Source organism: Pleurodeles waltl, chromosome 12 (genome assembly GCF_031143425.1).
Source record: "Pleurodeles waltl isolate 20211129_DDA chromosome 12, aPleWal1.hap1.20221129, whole genome shotgun sequence".
In the NCBI taxonomy this organism is placed as follows: domain Eukaryota; kingdom Metazoa; phylum Chordata; class Amphibia; order Caudata; family Salamandridae; genus Pleurodeles; species Pleurodeles waltl.
In genome coordinates this window covers 634,463,549-634,484,030 of record NC_090451.1, presented here as the reverse complement: position 1 = coordinate 634,484,030, position 20,482 = coordinate 634,463,549, and the positions used below count along the sequence as shown (strand labels likewise).

Sequence of the window (20,482 nt, the reverse complement as noted above, 5' to 3'; positions counted from 1 at the left end):
ACTGTAGAGCTTCGAGATGGCGGTTGGCTGTTTTGGGTGGAACAGATGGTGGAGGACTGGTGAATCTGAGAGCGTAACCATGTCTCACAATATTCAATACCCAGGCGTCTGTTGTGATGCGTAGCCACTCGTCCAGATGATTTGAGATACTTCCCCCTACCGGAGTGGATAACGGAGGAGGGGGAAGCAAAGATTCAGGGCTTAGACGTGGGAGCCTGTCGAGTTGCCTGAGTTTGAGGTGTTGAACGACCCCTTGTCGACCTTCGCTGAGTAGAGAAACCCCTTTGATACTGCTGTTGTTGCTGTTGCTGGGGGCGCGAAGACATCCAGTGTGGCGACTGATACCGGTGGGTGAAAAGTCGTCGTTGATATGGCCGGAAAACCTTTCTTTGTTCTTTCGGTCTTTCCATCCCTACCGCTTTCAAGGTATCTAGTTCAGCTTTCATTCTAGCCATCTCGTCATCGGCATGAGAACCGAACAAGGTGGAGCCCGAGAAAGGCAGGTTTTGTATTCTCTGCTGCGCTTCAGGTTTGAGTGATGTAAGTCTCAACCATGCATGCCTTCTGAGCGCTATCCCGTGTGCATAATTGTGTGCGGATAGCACCGAAGAGTCAGCTGCAGCACTTATAATTTGGTTAGACACCATGGATCCCTCACCCACGACCTCCAGGAAATCTTCCCTTTTATCCTTAGGAAGATGTTCCGCAAACTGTATTAAAGAGTCCCAGAGGGCACGATCGTACCGCCCTAATAACGCAGTAGCGCTGGCTGCCTTCATCGTGACGGCTGCAGTAGAGCATACTTTTCGTCCTGCAGCATCTATCTTTCTGCTCTCTTTATCTGGAGGTGAAGAAGAAGATGGTGAGGTTGAATGCAGTTTCTTTGCCGCTACTATGACCACCGAATCAGGAACTGGGTCCGACCTCAAGAATAGAGGATCTTGTTCTGGTGGACGATATTTTTTAATAAGTCTGGAAGGAGCAGACTTTGTTGCGGCCGGTGCAAGGAAAATATCCATTGCTGGTTCAAGGAGACCTGGAACCAGTGGAAGCAAAGGTCTGGAAGATGTCCTGTGATGCAAGGTCTCGAAGATCACTGACGTCGATGGGGCAGGTACCGCCAGCGGGATGTTCAGCTTGGTTGCCCCTCGTACTAAGACCTCCTGGAACGTATTCACATCATCTATGGGGGACACTCGGACGGTGAGTCCGATAGGGTTGGAGAGTAGTCCCGTGTAGACGAAGAAGAACGCCTGTGATGTGAATGCTGAGATCTCTGTGGGTCATGACGGTGCCGAGAGGAAGAAGAGCGTCTAGAGGAATGTCCCGAACGTCTTACAGACCGCGTTGGAGTCCTCAAAACAGACTCTACAGGCGGAGCCGGAAGAGGCGCCGTAGGTGTTACCGGCGTCTGTGGCAATGGTGATTGTCGAGGAGAGAGTTGTGGAGACGCTGGAAGGAGGATGATTGAAGCCGAGGATTCTGAGGTTGTATAAACCCTCCTAGGTCTTTTTGATTGTCTCGACGTCGACACACTCCTCGACGTCGAAGTACGGTGACGGCGAGTGTCCTTCGCCGTCGATTCTTCTCGCCGTTGAGAATCTCTCGACGACGACCCTCGACGTCGCCGTGATGACGGTGAACGTCTACGACGTCGAGCACCCCTCGACGTTGATCGATCTCGCCGTTTCGACGGCGAACCGGATTCAGATCTCCTCGACGTGGAACGTCCTCGCCGTGTCGACGGTGACCCAGATCTCGACGGCGAAAGTCCACGCCGTCTCGACGGCGAAATCGTCGTCGACGGCGAGCGATGTCTCTTTCTCGCCGGCGAACCACTCCTCGACGGCGAGCATGTTGGCGCCGTTCCTTGCCTCGACGTCGACGCCCTCGACGTCGTCGGAGACCTGTGCCGTTTTTGAGCCGGTCTGGTCGGAGTTATAGAGGAACCAGTGTGAGCCCTGGTAGAAGACTGACCTTCTCCTCGCTCTGTGGTAGAATGACCACTTTTCCTCCTGTCCTCTTTCGCCTGGAGTCGGATCTTCTCCCTGTCACGAAGGGTCCTTCTGGAGAAGGTTTTGCAGATGTCACACGACTCCGGTTTGTGGCTGGATGGAAGGCAAATTATGCAGACCCGATGTGGATCTGTTTTGGCCTTTTTTCTGCCACAAGAAGGACATTTGTCAAACAGTGAAGGCATTTCTGAAGTAGAAAAACCTCAAAATTCTGTCAGAATCTAACAGAAAAAAGCAGAAAATTATCACTCAATGTTAAAAACGTCGAGTGAAAATGAAATTCAAAAGATTTTAAATGAATTTCTGTCACAAAAGGATTTTGTGAGGTAGAGCTCAATGCTTCAGGGTCCTGTCAGAAAGGAGCCGGAAAAAAGAACTGAGGCAACTGCCTTTTGCTGTGCATGATGGGAAACAGGAAGACTTTACTTTCTTAAAGGCACAGCTCTATTTTCATTCTGTATAATGGCAGCCTATGGGCTACACTGCCCTACATTGTTTTATTCTCATGAGAGGTGTAAATAAAATATGAGAATGTATTTATTTATGTATTTATAGAATAAATAGAGGTTTAAACGTGAAATTTACACTACAACTGTTTTTTTCTTCTAACAATTTGGCCTGTGTAGCTGTTCACATAGGCTGCACATTGTTATTCTTAAGTGTTTTTCACAGACTTTTTTGTCAAGGAGCTGATGATTGCACTTAAGAATATACTACACAACAGTGCTCCGGGGTCCCCGCAGGCGCGCGGAACTATTCAGTGCTTATGACTATACATGGAAATCCCCTACGAGAGAAATATATATATATATATATATATATATATATATATATATATACATACATACATACATACATCCAAAGAAAGGAAACCACTGCACTCTGTTTTCTCCAACGTAATAACAGAATTTAATCCATGTCAGCAAAAACCAAACAACGCGTTTCAACTCCAAAGAGTCTTGTTCACGGCTGGTGAGTCCTTCATCACCCCCATGAAATACTACCACACAGCCCATAATGAGGCATTCTGGGACACGTAGTTAAAAAACATATATATGACATTGTATAACATAATGGAGACAGTAAATAGCATTCTATATTGAACAAGACTAAGTTAGGTGAAGACATACATTTTCACTGATAAGGTCTTTATCATTAAAAAAACTAAACAGACAAAGTTGGAATGATTTATCAAGTCATAAGGATGAAGTTTAATATTTACCTCAAAACATGACTGGGTTGCCTAGTTTGTGCCTGTCACATGGAAACCTAAATAGAACATCACTGATGAGTGTTTCTTGTTAATATGTATAACCAACATCATGTAGGCATAATTCACATTCCAAAGGCTAATCATAACAAATAATCATGGCTAAGCGCCATCTTGCCTTTTTCATTCCATTGCTTCCATTGCACATTTTTTCACTCACCACATAAAATTGTGTGCTAATGTAATCACCTGCCAATTGTTCATGGAAAAAGATTGATTTCTTTAGATGAAAATGAAGTTCCTCATCGGTGTTCAATCCATTTGGGATTTTGGTATGTAACCCAATGATATACCTGTTTTCCAGGCTCTTGGTATGTAACCTAATGATATACCTGTTTTCCAGTCTCTGCAGTGACAGAGTCCAATCACCACTTTGTATGTTCACAGGTACATGTACTAAGCCATAGTATTGAAGGGATTGTCAATCTCCACACTGTGATGCAGATAAGTGTTTAGCAACAGCATAGCTTCCATCTCTGTGTTCCACGGCACAGATGTGTTCCAATATCCGTTTTTTGAGTGGACATGTTCTACTCACAATATATTTTAGACCACACTTGCATTCGATGACACAGACCATAGGAGTGGTATTACATGTAATCCTCTGTTCTATCGTGATGCTTTTTCTTTTTGGTTCACTGATATATTTTACATTTTTTCCAGGTTTACAGGCTTTGCAGGTCAAACATTTAACAAATCCTTTGTTTTGTGTCCCCGAACCACGTGTTGGATTATTTATCTACTAAATGGCTTCTTACTAGTTTATCTTTGAGAGATCGTGCTTTCCTGAAGGCAAATTGTGGTATGGCTCCTATGATCGTAATAGCTGTATCCTGGGATTATTGCCTCGAGACCAAAAACGTAAACGGCTTAGCAGGAGATTTGCAGTCCTGGGCCTTATGGTAGCTAAAAGACGAATTGCAAAACACTGGATGAGCAATCAGATCCCGACTATGGGGAGCTGGCTGGGAGACTTGAGGGAGTGGGCAGGGGTGGAATTGCTGTTGACATGAGGACACATAATGCAGGAAATATCAGAGGCAATACATGAGCAACGGACAATCAGCCTCCAACAGACCCCGCAAAGGGGAAACAAATGAGAAATTTGCTTTAGAGTATAAACCCATATACGAACCTGCGATCCAGATTGCTAACCCCCTTAGGTGGGAAAGAGCAAAAAAATCGGAATAGAAATGTAATGGGTGGCATCAAATGTTTATTAATAAGGGTGCTGGCATGGTAGGGGTGGATATTAGGGTGGGGGAGGAGTGAATAGTTGGGGCGTTGGGGTTGAATTTCCTATACGTTCATCTTTTCTTCTAAAAGAATGTCGAAATGCGACGATAATTCGTAATGATAATTGACTAGTTCTATTGATCACAGGGACTATGTGATCGTTGTTGAGTCCATGATGTATATTTGTGCAGAAACGTCAATAAACAGAAGTTTAAAAAAAAAAAAGGTCCTATGATCGTTAAGATGTCTTTATCACTTAACAAGACATGCCAGTTTCTTTGAAAAATCTGTTTTATGCCATGGCTCTCTTTACTGTGAGTGGTTATCATTCTTACAATATCTGGATTATCTGATTCGGCACATGGTTTCTCCATCAGGATCTCAGTACATAGTAAATTCTTAGCTCTCATTGCTCCTTGTTTGATAAATCTAGCTGGATAACCACGCTTGTAGAATCTTTTTTTCATCTCTTTAAACTGAAGATCCATATCTGTAACCAAAGAACAGTTCCTTTTAGAATGGATAAATTCACCATAAGGAATATTTTGAAATCTTGAGCCATGTAGGGCACTATTTGTGGCTGTTAGTTTCCTACATAGTGTACAAACACACGAATATCCCAGAAATCAATGTGTTGCTTGTTGATCTTGTATGTAAATTTTAGACCACAATTGGTTTTGTTAAGTTCTTCTAAATATGTCAAAAATAGATCTTGTGTGCCCTTCCAAATTAGAAATAAGTCATCAATATATCTCAGCGTAATTATAATACTGGATAAATGTTCTTCATATTCCTCATGCCATGCAACTTCTCTCTCCCAGCAGCCCATTGTCAGATTACTATAGTTGGGAGAAAAGGAAATACCCATTGCTGTCCCACATATCTGTTGATATACTTCACGACTGAACAGAAAGATATTATTGTAGAGACTTATTTGAATCCTCTCCAACAACATTTCAGAATAGTTGGACTCCTTTAATTTCCTTTGTCTCAGGAAATCTTTGACAGCATTTAAACCAATGTCATGTGTAATCGATGTATACAAAGAGAGCACATCAATCATAACCAACATGAACTCTTCTTGCCATGTAAAGTCAGATATGATTCTCAAGAAATCGTCAGAGTCTTTTATGTAGGATGATAATGTTCGAACTATGGGAGAGATGTAATGATCAACATATATTGATAGATTTTCAAAGACTGAACCACACCCTGATACAATAGGTCGGCCAGGAGGTTTTTGTAGTGTCTTCTGGATCTTAGATAAATGTAAATGGTTGGCATGACAGGATGTGTCACTGAAAGAAATTGTAATTTGTTTTCATTCAATAGTTGCAGGTCGTGCCATTCCTTTAATTTTTTGTCAGATTATCTGTGAGTAGCTTCATAGGGATATATGATAACCTTTTGTAACTTGATATCTTTCAGTTGTCTGTAAGCTTCATCCAGAAATCTCCAATTTATTTTGAATCACAATATTGCCACCTTTATCGGCTGGTTTGAATATAAGTAAATTATTGGACATGAGAATATTGACAGCATCACGTTCCTGCTTTGTTAGATTCTCATTTTCATTCCCACTCTGTTTGTTAGGCACTGTGTCCAAATCCTTTATGACAGTCTCACAGAAGATATCCACTTTATTGCCAGGTGGAAATGCTGGACAAAATTTGGACTTAGGTTTAAATGTCCTATATTCATTATCATTTGTATCAAAGCCTACATTTTGCATTATTAGTGACTCTGATAATCCATCACCATCTAAATTATGCATGAAGTCAAACATTGTTTTAGTATCACTCTTTTGTTCTATATTTAGCTGCCAGTCAAAGTCTGCACTAATTGTTGTTTTACTGGAACTTTTTTGGGTCATATTGGCAAAATGCTTGGCAACTTTCAGTTTTCTTATAAATTTACAGACATCAATTTTTATTTCTACCATATTGTGATGTTGTTGAGGACAGAAAGACAAACCTTTGTTTAATACCATTAATTCCATGTTGGTCAGTGATTGATCTGATAAGTTGACTACCAAGTTATTCTTCAAATTTGATGATTCTACTTCCTCTGTCTGCTGCGCAGAGCATATGCTCTTTATTCCAGGCTCTCTCCTGCATCTTCTTCTGTTCCGCCGGAATTTTTTGATGTTGTATGGCCTCCACCTATATTGCATTCTTGGCCCCTGATTTCTGATGTTTGCTGGTCCAAAAACATGAGTTACATCTCCTCCAAGATTGTAGTTTTAGTTCGTTCCTCTTTACAGTTTTCCCCTTCACTCACATCAGTGTCAGATTCACTGATACTTTCTGACATCATAGGGAACTTGATCTTGGATTTTGTAGAGTACTGGTTTTTTTTTTAAAAGCATCAAAGTATCTAGCAAAGGTATATACTGTACCATTTTGGTAATCTTTTTCATCTCTAATAAATGTCTTATTCATGTTTCTCTAACTTTAATTCCATTTTCTTCGTCAAATTTTCCTTACTCATCCTTTTGGGCATATGTTGCTATTTTTCCTTCGATCAGCTGGATATTTTTTTTTAAGTTCTTCCACATTTTTATTTGCATATTTAATCAAAATTAACATCATATTCTTGGTGAACGTCACTTTGTTCTCACTCCAATCTATGAGCATTTGTGATGGTGCATTTGGATGATGTGGCACAGTGAGGATACAAAGTCCACGAGGTACCCTGCCTACCTCAATGTATTTCTCCAAAGTGATTATTTCCCAGCTTTTAGTGATTTCTTTACAGTACAATTTCTCAACTTGGAAAAGTATTTGTTGTAAATTAGAGGTACTATTAGATGACTGTACATTATTATGACTGTCACCATTACCATTATCAGATGAGAAAAGTGTTTTTGCTTTTAAAGCTCTATTACCCAAAGTTGCCCCCATTTTAAAGAAAAAAAGAATATATGGGATTAGGAACACCCACAATTTGCTGACAATATAATGGAGTTTCAACTGTAGATGGGAAAAAACGGCCAGCCACTAAATTAATTATTGGGTTGCATAGACCAACTGACAATTTTTCAAAATCCTTTGTGTGACTTTAATTTACTGATTTATGGGATTGACGTATATCCAATCCTTAACACACCACAGCTTTGAATTGCAATATTACGAGTGTGAGAGGATACCAATCAAAACAATATGTGCTAAACACCCCTTCCAAGAGCAGAGAGGCTCAAACACAGTATAGTAGTTGGACATATAGCTGGTATTTCCATTCACTCATTTCCCATTAGAGTGTTATGTAGCACAGGCTCTTTGGTAAGCCATCACAACCTAATCAATTGCTCCTAGAGATATACTATTTTAATTTTCTAATTAAAAGTTGGATACAATCAAATTTTTTGCTTTAGCGTTTATAATCGCCAGCTGTAACCACAAAGCGTGACGTATTTTATGTGTTAGCCTGGGCAAATAGAGTTCTACCCCTTCCCACACCTTGTATATAAAATTAGTTACAATGAAACCATTAATCACGTTGTTAACTGCACAGAAATGTAACCTAATGTACTTGCAAGTTGCCAAACTAAATACATTTGGAATTGACGATAATTAACGCCTACCGTCACCTACCGTCACCGGACCAACCTTGATGCATTTAATTAGATTCCCACGGCGCACCTTATCGCTCTGTCTTTATTGCTTCTAGACAGATAACATATTCGCCTTGAAAGAGCAAAGGGTAAATTCAGTTGAATTTGACTTTTGTGGATTGTCACAGCAAGCCGTGACCACTTAACATGAAACGTTCTATCTGTGTCTTTGGGCAGTAACAGTCTCCTTCCTTTTGCGCCTTGTACAGGGTGTCTATAGATTTAGGATGTTTATACTGATATTATAGTGTGCGAGATTGTGACAGAATATATTTATTTATACCGCAATGAGTTGTATTTTCAATTGATATCCTTTTTACCTTAGTTTCATACTCCGCCAGGGAGCCAAAGTCAATGTTTTTACTTGAATCTTATGGGGATTGTCCCGTTGCTCTATTCAATTGTAATTCAGTTGCTCTATAATGCTCTTGTTTAAGGTGTTCGAAGTTCTTAGAGCATGCGAGCATTTATATCAATCAAAACGCGGTATTGTGAACGCGTTAGCATAAAATTGGTAAGCATGACTACAAGTCAAGAGACCATTATCGTTAACAGAACAAGGGGCTGAAAATAAAATAGCACACAGTATCTCCGCCAGTCATGGAATGCGACCTAATGCACTTCTGTTTGTTTATCGGGGCAAATTAGTTTAGCGCTCATTTAAGTGTAGTGAGTTCACATCATCTATAATACCCAGGCATTTTATTTGTTATGATTACCCTTGGGAATGTGAATTATGCCTTTATGATGTTGGTTATACATATTAACAAGATACACTAATCAGTGATGTTCTAATTAGGTTTCCATGTGAGAGACACAAACTAGGCGACCCAGTCATGTTTTGAGGTAAATTTTAATCTTCATCCTTGTGACTTGATAAATCATTGCAATTTTGTCTGCTTAGTTTTTTTGAATGATAAATACCTTATTAGTGAAAATGTACATATCTTCACCTAACTTAGCCCCTCATTATACCCCTGGCAGTCGGTGACTGCCAGGCAGTGCTTAATTTGTAAATAAAAAAGATGCCGGTCCTCAAAGCCCTCCTCTTAAACACACGGCTGCTGCAATTAAATCTGCGATACTGAGGCAGCCTAATCCCAATGCCATCTCTGACCTCTTCAATCCATTTAAAGCCACTCCCAGCCTCTTCAGCTTACACCTGCAGCTTTCTGCTTTCTCTCACCATGACGCTTTTTAGTTTTTCTCTTCCTCCGTCTTTCCCAAACATGTCTTTTGCTCGCAGCAAATGTTTGAGGCAGAAGACTAAGTGCCGGCCCTCACAATTAAATGCCAGTGCTCAGCACCGGAAACAACAAGCACAAATTAAGCACTGCTGCCAGGGCTATAGTGGCGATAGTACTGGCCGCGGTAACACTGCCAGGACCGGCGGTATACCGCCATGGCGGTCCCGGCGGTCGTAATCCGCCAGGGCAGCGCTGCAAGAAGCGCTGCCCTGAGGATTTCGACTCCCCTTACCGCCAGCCTGTCCATGGTGGTAGACACTGCCTTGGAAAGGCTGGCGGTAAGGGGACTTTTGGGGGCCCCTGCACTGCCCATGCACTTGGCATGGGCAGTGCAGGGACCCCCAGGCATAGCCCCATCGCGCATATCACTGCCTGAACTTCTGGCAGTGAAATGGGTGACGGCTGCTACTGCACCCGCTGCACATCACCATTGCCGCCGGCTCTACTACGAGCCGGCAGCAATGTTGATGTGACTTTTCCGCTGGGCCAGCGGAAAAGTCGTAATAGGGAGCCAGACATACAGCCAGCAATGGTGGTATTCTGGCGCCCGCAGCTTCGGCGGTCTATGAGGGCCTTAGCCTTGTTCAATATAGTATGCTATTTACTGTCTCCATTCAGCTATATATTTTCATATATATGTTTTTAACTACGTGTCCCAGAATGCCTCATTACGGGCTGACTGTGGAGTAGTATTTAATGGACATTGGAGAAGGACTCACTAGCCGTGAACAAGACTCTTCAGAGTTGAAACGCGTTAGTTGGTTTTTGCTGACAAGGATTAAATTCTCTTATTTCTTTGGAGAAAACGGAGTCTAGTGTTTTCCTTTCTTTGGATGTATCCCTTGAGGAGGACCTGCCTACGTCCTACCACTGGCACCGGCATTTAGGACCAAAAATCATATTTAGGTGCTAAATACAATTAGCTGACAACTTACCTATACTACAAAAAAAAAAAAAGTTCAGTTTAGATATGTGGTAGGAAGATGTCACATTAGGTGTAAAGTTATGAAGGCACCTATCACATTTGTTTATGTTGACAGCAAATTAAAGCACAATAAAGCACTGATGTGTAAAATCACCCTTGCTACATTATCTTAGAAATCTTATACAAGCACAAATTGCATTTATGAGAAAAAACACATTTAGGTGAAAACTCACCCTTTTATAAATATCAACAGGAGTGTGGGAACAGTCTTGGGAGGAAAACTCATATTCATCTTACATTTTCTGACACTTTGGGGCTTTTTACGACCTGTCGTGGTCCAACCGACACATTACAACCACAGCGGGAGCGCCGTGGTCAGTCCGTTAGCACTGCCAGTTTTTATCCACAGGATGGACTGGTGGTCCTAATCCACCAGGGCAGCGCTGCAAGCAGTGCCGCTCTGGGGATTATGACCCCTCTCTCTGACAGCGGTAACCCAGCCATGAAAAGGCTGGCTAAAACGGGGTGCAGGGTGCCCCAGGGGGCCCCTGCAATGCCCATGGACTTGGCATGGGCCGTACTGGGGGCCCCCAGCCAGCACCATCACAAAGTTCACTGTCTGCTTTGCAGGCAGTGAAGTTTGCGACGGATGCTGGTGCACCCTACGCACTACAGAATTGTCACCAGCTCTATTACGCGCCAGTGACAATGCTGTAGGCCGTTTCCGCACAGCCATGGGCAGAAACTGTTTCCACCTGCTGACCCAGTGGGAAACTCGTAATGGGTATGGTGGGGTGGCGGCAGCACTGGCGGCAACCTACCCGTCGGGACTTTGGCGGACGGGCTTCGCCGTCTGACGAAGACGTAATGACCCCCTCTGTGTGCAAAAATGCACAAACAACCCTGGTATGAGAATAGCTGCTGCTACAGTGCAGCTAGAACTCAGATTTTCCTCTATTTCCTGGTCAGGCAGCGCTTCTGCAGGATTAAACCAAGGGGTTGTTCCATTGCTTAGGCCCCGACATGTCCTTCCAGTAACTAACAGAAACATACTGAATCCCAGGTGCTTTAGAAAGAGACTGAAAACTGTCCTATTCTGTAATGGTATTAAACTGTAGGTCTCAAAGGTAGTCAGCAGTTGCTGCCACAAATGTCAAAGGGGGTTAAGGGGCGAGGACGGGGAAACAAAGACAAAAAAACACCACTTACTGTTCTCGTCGTCGCCGCCTCCTGCTGCCTCCCTCCTCTTCTGGTGTCCCAGCATTCAGTGGGCCAACAGCACAGCTCCTGAGCAATCCTGGTGCTGCTTTCAAGCTAAATCTAGCATGAAAGCAGTGTCAGTATTGGCCTTATCAGCTTGAAATGCCGCTCAGACTCAAGCCTGGGATTTGTGCAATTCATCGAGCCCATCTATGTACACAGCTGAGTTGGAGAAACCTAAGTGTGTATGTGTGTTTAGCCGGCCTAAGATGGCCGGTCAAACACACATGTGCACTTAGGTGCACTCTCTCCACCTCCCCCCTCCTGTGGCCCAGCTCCTTCCCTCCTGGCACTGCTACCTAAGCAAGCAGATGAAAAATAAAACAATAGTAAGTTATTATTTTATTTTTCATCTGCTGGCTCTTAGCCAGGGGGGCGACACCTATCCGCCATTGCGGAGGAGCCGCCCCTGGAACGAGGACAAAAGTGCAGCGCCAGGACTTCCCATTCTATGCCAGCAGGAGCACTTCACAGATAATGAAGCAGCAAATACAAGGAGAGATGTCTCTGGAAGATTTATTTATCTATTGGTACTGAAATCTGATTTCAAAGAAACTGCTATAACATAATACAGCATAATGTAACAGTCATAGGGCCCTTGTTGCGAATCCCCAAGTAGTGAGAGACTGGGGCATCACCTCACCACTACCTCAGTTACCCAGGGGGACTTCAGGCTGGACGTCTCTCGGAAGCACAAATGGCTTCTGGGTTAAAGGAGGCAGAGTAGTAGTCATCAGAGGAGAGAGACGCAGGAGACGTCGTGGACGCAAGAACGAAGACGCAACAGTTCGGCAACGAAAAGATGGTGGCAGCATCAATGATGGGGAACCCGAGATGGTGAAGGAGGAGAGAAGAACCGATGCAGGAGAAGAGATGCGTGTGGCAGAGAGGGACGAGGTATCCTGTGAAGACAGAAACTGGCTGAGAACTTCTTCTATCAGCCATGTTCCAGGAGGGACGTGGCTTAACAAGGTATGGTCCATATTGGGGAAATGCCGTCATACTAAACACTAAAGTGCTGTGAGGAGGGGAAAGAGAGATAGAATAAGGAAGGCTGCACAGAAGGGACACTGAGGTGTTGCATGTCACCCTAAGCGAGTCCTGAAATAAGTTAAGAACCAGGAAGCACGGGAGAGCATGAACCTTTCACTAGCGGACACTCCCTACGATCCTTTTTCCCTCATGAGCACTATACCCCAACTCTAACCGTACCCCAAAGAAGTTAAAAAAGAACACTTACCTGATACGTTCCTACGCTGTTTGGTCAGAGGGCATCAGAAACCACCAGTATCTCCACCTAAAAGCAGAAGAAGAAGAAACTGTGAAGGTGGACAGGAACTGAAGAAAAAGCCAGAGACAAAGATAGTTAGAACAAGGAGATGTATGAAAAGCAAAGTAGTGCCAAATAAAGACAGTTGTGAACCATAAAAAGCCTACGCCTCAGTTCCTCTCAGGGACGGTAAAGCCTAGAGCGATAACCTGCTGTCCACAATAACATAACATATTAAGCATTAAGATAACATAATACAGCATAACATAACATAACATAAGATAATATAACCTAATACAGCATAACATAGCGTAACATAACATAAGGTAACATAGCATAATATAGCATAGCCTAACATAGCATAACATAACTTCCAAACTCACTTCCAGGACTCAGTAACAGATGAGAGGCCGATTGTTTCTTCAATAATAGTTTTCGAACTGAGTGGTAAGTGTTTTCTCAGCTGTAGGTAACCCTTTGGATGGCAGTTCAGCGCTTAAGAAATTGTTAAATCAAGCTAACACTGGCAAAACCCTACGCCACCAGCATGCACTGTTTCAGCTCATATAGATCCCTCCCCATGACCCTCTATGCCACCTAATGCAGGACAGTAAAGGGCAGCTTCTACAAGTTCTATCTAATTAGCCATTGTCATCACTGACCTAAATCCGGCAAATCTACTGACCCCAAGCAAAAGGCTGAAGGTCCAGGAGATCTAAAGCTATGCACAGTCCAACTCTGCAGGCACCAGACAAGTCCCTTGGCACAAAGTCCACGGCAATTAAAGTAGTCTGCCCTGCCATCATTGCAGTCATCACCTCTTGAACCTCTCTCATAAGTGACTCCTCCTTCCTGGCGTCTGATGACTACTTTTAGGAGGCAGCAATTCGCTTCACAGTTCAGCAGCAATCTGTGATGTATCCATGTTATTTCTGCATCTGAACTTTAATTCCTTTACTCTGGGATGTCACATGATGAACTGCTCAATCTGGAATTGAAGACTAAAGGGGAACTGCCACCAGGAGATAATCTCTCTTTTATTGAGAGCCACCAAAAAGGGATTCACGGCTTCCGCTTCATCCGCATGCTCAACACCATGTTTTGCAATAGGATGATGTGATCCTCTTGAAATACCAAAAGTGACACCACCCGTGCTTCTCTCAGTATTTCCCTCTTTCTCTTAAAAGGTCATCTTTACAAGCATATTTCTTGGGTGCTTGCGGATGTCACTTCTTCTGAGGCTCAGCATGTGTGCTCTTTCAGTGCCCACTGCCCATCCATTTTCAATTTCAAGACGTGCAAAAGTGAGATTAATGGATCCTGTGATGTCATTCTGTTCCGATTCCCCCATGACATCATGAATCCTGATATGATCTGTATTCCAAATCCTCAAATTTAAATTGCAGAGACTCTGTGAAATTTTGCTGTTGTCATTCATGTTTCCGTGGCACTGTTCACCTCTGCTACTTTTGTATTCTTTCTCCTGACTCCATTGCAAGAATCCGATTAGTACCTCATCTCATGGAAGAGTGATGCCCTCTTACAAGCTCTACCTTATTTGATTGTTTCAACACTTCTGTGAATTTTGTAGACAAGCTTTGAGATATTGGTTGGACAAGGCGACATCATCTTTCCTGGGTGTCATAGAACCACACAACTGTGATTATTGAAAGCAACAAGTTCCTGCACTCCAAGCAGGGTTGTAATAGTTCCAAATAGCCTTCTGAACCTTCTGCCCTAGAGACCAACTATAGACATCAACTCGAGACACTGTGAGCCTGCAAAGATGCTCAATATGCACCAGCCTCATGTCACAACCAATTTCATGATTTCTCTACCATGACAGCATGATACACTCAGGCAATGGGTGTGCCAACAGCAGGATCTAGCTATCCTTCATTCTGGCTCCACAAACAAATACTTACAAGGGCACTACACGGGTTATCTTCTCATTGCATCATCCGCTCAGCACCACAGCATAGATCCTTCTCCAAAGTCTGCAGTTAGACTTGCTGGGTCCCAAAGTCAACATTAGCTTCAGTGCGATGAACCAATTAAGAAGATACACTGCGACAGAAAGCATCAGACATATTAGCACCATGACACCGCCCAAGGTGTTGCTTAAACCCATCAAATGTGGAAAAAGAAAAAGAAAACCCTTCCTGGCATCCCACTCCCCCACTACAATTCACAGGGTAATATGTGCAGGCGGGCTGTCCAATGTGAAACAGGACAGCAGGCTCCCACGGTGGGGAGAAGGGTGGGGTGCAAAGTCCTCCTCTATACTCGTTTCACTTCTCCCAGATTTTAGTTCACTTATGGGGACAGACACGTCCTTCAAAGACCGCCTTTTCGGCCAGCATGGATCTGTCCATATCATTCTTCCAGTTCCGAAGCATGAGCGCCAGATCGACAATCCACATTTGTACAATGTTACGCTTAACAATAATTAATCTCAGAGTCACCCACAGCTGGTCCATCCTGGAAAGATTGGACATATCCCAAACATTTAGGAGATACAACTTTGCAGTGGCCACCATGTTGCCACCACTTCATGCAAGTGACTACAGCTTCCCAGTACAGCTGGATAATGGGGCAGCTCAATATCATGTGGAAAATCTTTCCCTCCTGACCGCATTTCTGCCAGCCTCAGATTCAGCAAACAGTCAATCCCCAGAAACTAGCCATCTAGAGCCCACATTATCTTCAAATGTCTCAGTGATTTCACCTCTCTCAACTACAGCAAAGATCCAATTGGTTTGCTGGCGCATTTTCATTCTTCTCAGGAATCAATGCCCTTTGAGGTTGACGAATCTCTGGACCCTGCGACAGGGTGTGGTAGAACATCAACACAATTTCAGTGCAAACCAATATATTTACATAGTCTGACCAATGTGGCCATACAAGAAAAACTCCAGTCAGCAATAAAGTTAAGGGGTTAGTTACGATCTTAAGCTCAAAGTCGTCTAGAACACTCTCAAGACAAAATTATAAAGGTACAATATCACCGAGGGTTGTCTAAGGCGATGAAACAAAGTTCAGGTGAAGTAACATTAGTAAAACTAAGCATTCAGTAAGAGTACAAAACATCAAAAGAATTATCTGTGATACAAAAATTAAGCACTGCTCAGGCTTTGCAAACATCAAGTCAATTCAATTAGGCAAGCTCATAATTTAGCTGGGCAAATGGAAAACCCTTAAGTTGGCCAAATCAGGGAAATACATGTGTAAGGGCAGAACACAAGCGGGTAAAAGACAAAAAAAATCCAAAGAGGGAAAAAAGTATTTGGAAAAAGGTAATCTCAGGCAACAGACTACTAACTAGGGTAGGCAAAAGATAGTTAATAAAAGGGAAAGGGTCAGCATTTCAGAAGCTCGATGAACAGTCTTCTACAAGTGTTAGGGAGAAAATATCTAAGTCTCAGCAGGGCATCTCAGAAGGGCAAAGCTAGAAAGGAAGATGCCTCTCCAATTGGCCCACCATACAGGGTTCTTCATCAGCAAAGCATATGGAAAGTCTCAGGAAGGCATCTGACCAAAGGAGAATCTGAAAGGCATCTGACCAAAGTCCTACTGGTAATCGGTATTTCAAAATTCAAATGACATTCTGATTCGCCAAATGAGTCAGCCCAAGTTATGTTGAAGGGGCATCATCCAATAATAATCGATCACAAGACTCCAAACTGAAACATCCACGTCTTTTCCTAAGTCGGTCATGGGAACATCTTCCATGTGTGACTCCACGAAAACTTGAAACAGTTGTGTACAATGGTAGTCCATGTTCCTCGATGTAACATACCCAAGGACACTGTTACACTTTCACTCAATGTCTAAACAATAAGGCCTATTACCAAAAGCTAGTCTTCTCATGGGTACAAAATCTGAAAGAAAACTCATGTTAAGGAATGAATCAACATTTCGCAGTCACGCAATATAAGCATAGTAGGCCTCACTTAGGCTTACGCAAGAGAATTACAGCAATACATTCAACTAATACATCTGAATAAAATACTTAACTTATGAATTCAGTCATTAACAATATTTCATTAATAAGCGTGTTACATTCACGTTGAACAGACAAAATACTTGTTAATGTATTTCAGTAAATATAATGGGGAAATACACTTCTTTTATTGTTGCCCACATTTTAAAACATTAACCATTAGAAATGCAATATCCTTTCGATACATTCTATTGATCCAGAGTCTAAATTACATCGTAGTATCAGTTTAATCTACCTCACATTCAATTTAGTTCAAATACCATTGATGTCAAACTCTACAATGTAAACAAATGCACACTAGTAAAGACGTGTTAATGACATTTCTACATTCAAACCATTAGTACTGTGATAAACATAGGCATAAACTGTCACATATTAATGACTTTTGTGACAAGAGGGCATCACTAAAGTTTAAACTACATCATGTTATTGACATATGGTTGCTTCCTTTATCACTAACTCCCCAGTGGGGGGGGGGGGACGTAGGCAGTTGATCACATTTTCCCATGTTTTCTCAATGCACATTCTCAGGTTAGCACCCATTAGCGTTCTGATGGTTGGAAGGAACAAGCAGCAGAACACTTGATAGATGCAAGCAAGCACCTTCGTAAGTTACCCACACCTACATTAGGCCTATTTCTATTTTCCTTAGATGGGCCCAAGGAACCTGCAAGGATTGTTCTGGTGCCCACTTAGTTCATCTCCCTTACAGGGGCACAGTCGGAATCCAGCTGGAGCCACTGGTCATTTTACATGTGGGGCTAGGAGAGAGGTATTTGGCTCCCTGCACATTTTAATCATAGAGTTCAGCCTTCCTCTCCATTTACATGGGTCTGCAGCACATCCTCTAGTTTGCACCCCCATATACACCACAGCTCCGTGAGCACCTCACATGACACTGATGCCGGGCTGCACCAGCTTCAGGCTTTTCAGGTCCATTCCGCCTGAGACGCCATCAGACTTGAAGCTGCATCAGTCTGAACCTCCCAGAGGCTGCGGTGCTGAGTCTAAGCTCTTCATCAGTTGGACATCATCAGGAGCAAAGCATATTCCTTTGACTACCCTTGCCTTAAGAAACCCAATCAAGCCATCACAGTTGACATTTATAGGTCTGGAAGTCATGATGTTTTAACAAGTTGACAGCTCAGAAGAGCTCAATATTAGGCAGCTACCATGATAGGGCTCTAGCCCAAGAGACTACATTTCTATAGCTTGTATGCCAGAATAGATAGTCGGATTTGCGGGACAGTGGTGAAGTTTTTAATTAGTGTTTTAAAATACAATCATATGGATATGTATTTACTCAATCACTGGACATGTCAGTTTTCAATGTAAAAATGTGATGTCTATTTTTATCGGGAGACTTGGGGAAACAAATAATAGCAAAACAAGTGGTATTGTCCCTTGTCTTTCTCTACATTTTTTGCTTCCAAATTTAAGACTGTGTGTGACAATACGTCTATTTGAGAAATGCCCTGCAATTCACATCTTGGTATGGGCACCCCGGAATTCAGAGATGTGCAAATAACCACTGCTTTTCAACACCTTATTCTTGTGCCCATTTTGGAAATACAAAGGTTTCCTTGATATCTATTTTTCACTCTTTATATTTCAGCAAATGAATTGCTGTATACCAGGTATACAATGAAAACCCATTCATAGGTGCAGCTCATTTAATTGGCTCTGAGTACCCAGGGGTCTTGATGAACCTACAAGCCCAATATATCCCTGCAACCAGAAGAGTCCAGCAGACGTAGCGGTATATTGCGTTAAAACATCTGACATGGCAGGAAAAAGTTACAGAGTAAAACGTTGAGAAAAATTGCGTTTTTTTTTTCACCTCAATTTCAGTATTTTTATATTTCATCTGTTATTGTTTGTAGGAAAACCTTGTAGGATAAACACAAATGACCCCTTGCTGAATTCAGACTTTTGTCTACTTTTCAGAAATGTTTTGCTTTCCGGGATCCAGTATTGGTTTCACACCCATTTCTGTCACTAACTGGAAGGAGGCTAAAAGCACAAAATATAGTAAAAAGGGTATATGTCCCAGTAAAATGCCAAAATTGTGTTGAAAAATGTGGTTTTCTGATTCAAGTCTGCCTGTTCCTGAAAGCTGGGAAGATGGTGATTTTAGGACTACAATCGCTTTGTTGATGCCATTTTCAGGGGAAAAAACACAAGCCTTCTCCTGCAGCCCTTTTTTCCCATTAAAAAAAACAACAAAGTTTTTGCTGTATTTTGGCTAATTTCTTGGTCTCCTCCAGCGGTACCTACAAAGTCTGGGTACCTCTAGAATCCCTAGGATGTTGGAAAAAAGGATGCAAATTTGACACTGGTAACTTATGTGGACAAAAAGTTATGAGAGCCTAAGAGCGAACTGCTCCAAATAGCCAAAAAAGGCCTGGCACCTGAGGGGGAAAAGGCCTGGCAGCGAAGGGGTTTAAGGAGTGGTGACTCCTAATCCGCAGCCCTGGTAGAATCTGCCCTTATATAGGAGTCACCGATACTTTGAACTCCTACCCCGCAGGGTGTTCTGGGCTCCAGGCTGGCAGGGCAGCTTGATTCTACCGTGGAAGGAGGCGCTCAGCAACGCAGCATAATCCTCACCTCCAGGTCCTGCCATAGAATTCAGCATTACATACTATAGATTCTGGTGTCAAAATTGGGCTTTTCCCCAGTGAGTCAAACTGATGCGAAAGAAGCATGACAAGCCCCAAACACTATGATTTCCAAGCTGGTAATCTGTTCAGAGAATTTGTTCTGAGCTCTCAAATCCATGATAAAGTAGAGTCTCGTCCTGTGGAATCAGTTCTTGTCTACACTTAATATTAGGAGGCATTTCAAAGTGCAGGATGAGTCCAGCATTCTTCCTATATTTTTCACCACATTTTTGCCCCTTTCCTACTGTGTTTGCCCCTGATTTTCTCTTCTTGCAGTTGGAACTTATTCTCAAGTTATTTCTGAATATTCTTGCATGGCTGCTTCCTCTTCTCTTTTACGAGGGGAACTGTTATGCCTTTCTAGTAACATCTGTATTCACCTTCCATCAAGAACAACAAGATTGCCAGCAAGGATTTCTGCCCTTTGTGCTTTTTCCCCAAGGTGGGATCCTTTGAAGGACACACTTGGCATCTTTCACATGTACAGAACAGGCTGGTGTGGTGGTTTGGCTTGTGGGAGAAGTCTCCCGTTCAACAAAGGGACTTAGCAGATCTTTTCAGAACACAGCCCTTGATAAGTAACAAAACTTTCAGTTGTAGGCAAACATGAAGTTAGTCATAATTTCAGCTGCCTCCTTTGCCCAAATTACACATGCCTGGAAAAAAAAACAAATCTATGTCCTATACTAATATCAAAATAAAAACAATAAAACCATCTTTAACACCAGGATACCGTGCCTAATAAAAATATACAATCTGGGAATTTCCACTTTCCTCCTCTGATTTGAAAGCCATCTCTGATGCAGGCATCTACAGAACACATACCTTGTTTACTTGATTACCTCAAACTTTCCACAGCTCTGTCATCTGCAATGTCACAGGAGAATTGTTTTATAAAATGGCACTGATGACTCTAGAGTTACACTGTATCATTTAGGCTCTACGGGAGCCCAGGATTCCTGGAAATATTGACACATTTT

The 20,482-nt window shown here is 42.6% G+C and overlaps 2 protein-coding genes across 2 annotated transcripts in view; one reads left to right on the top strand and one right to left on the bottom strand.

Annotated features, from left to right (window-relative positions):
• Nucleotides 1-20,482, bottom strand: part of S100A1 (S100 calcium binding protein A1) — a 714,879-nt gene that overhangs the window by 563,041 nt on the left and 131,356 nt on the right. Inside the window, exon 3 of the mRNA XM_069218075.1 lies at nt 12,807-12,863. The gene's annotated coding sequence lies outside the window, so the exon portion shown is untranslated. The remainder of the gene's footprint in view (nt 1-12,806; nt 12,864-20,482) is intronic.
• The window catches only part of LOC138268443 (protein S100-A16-like), a 94,122-nt gene that overhangs the window by 15,381 nt on the left and 58,259 nt on the right, over nt 1-20,482 (top strand). The gene's annotated exons all lie outside the window — the stretch shown is intronic.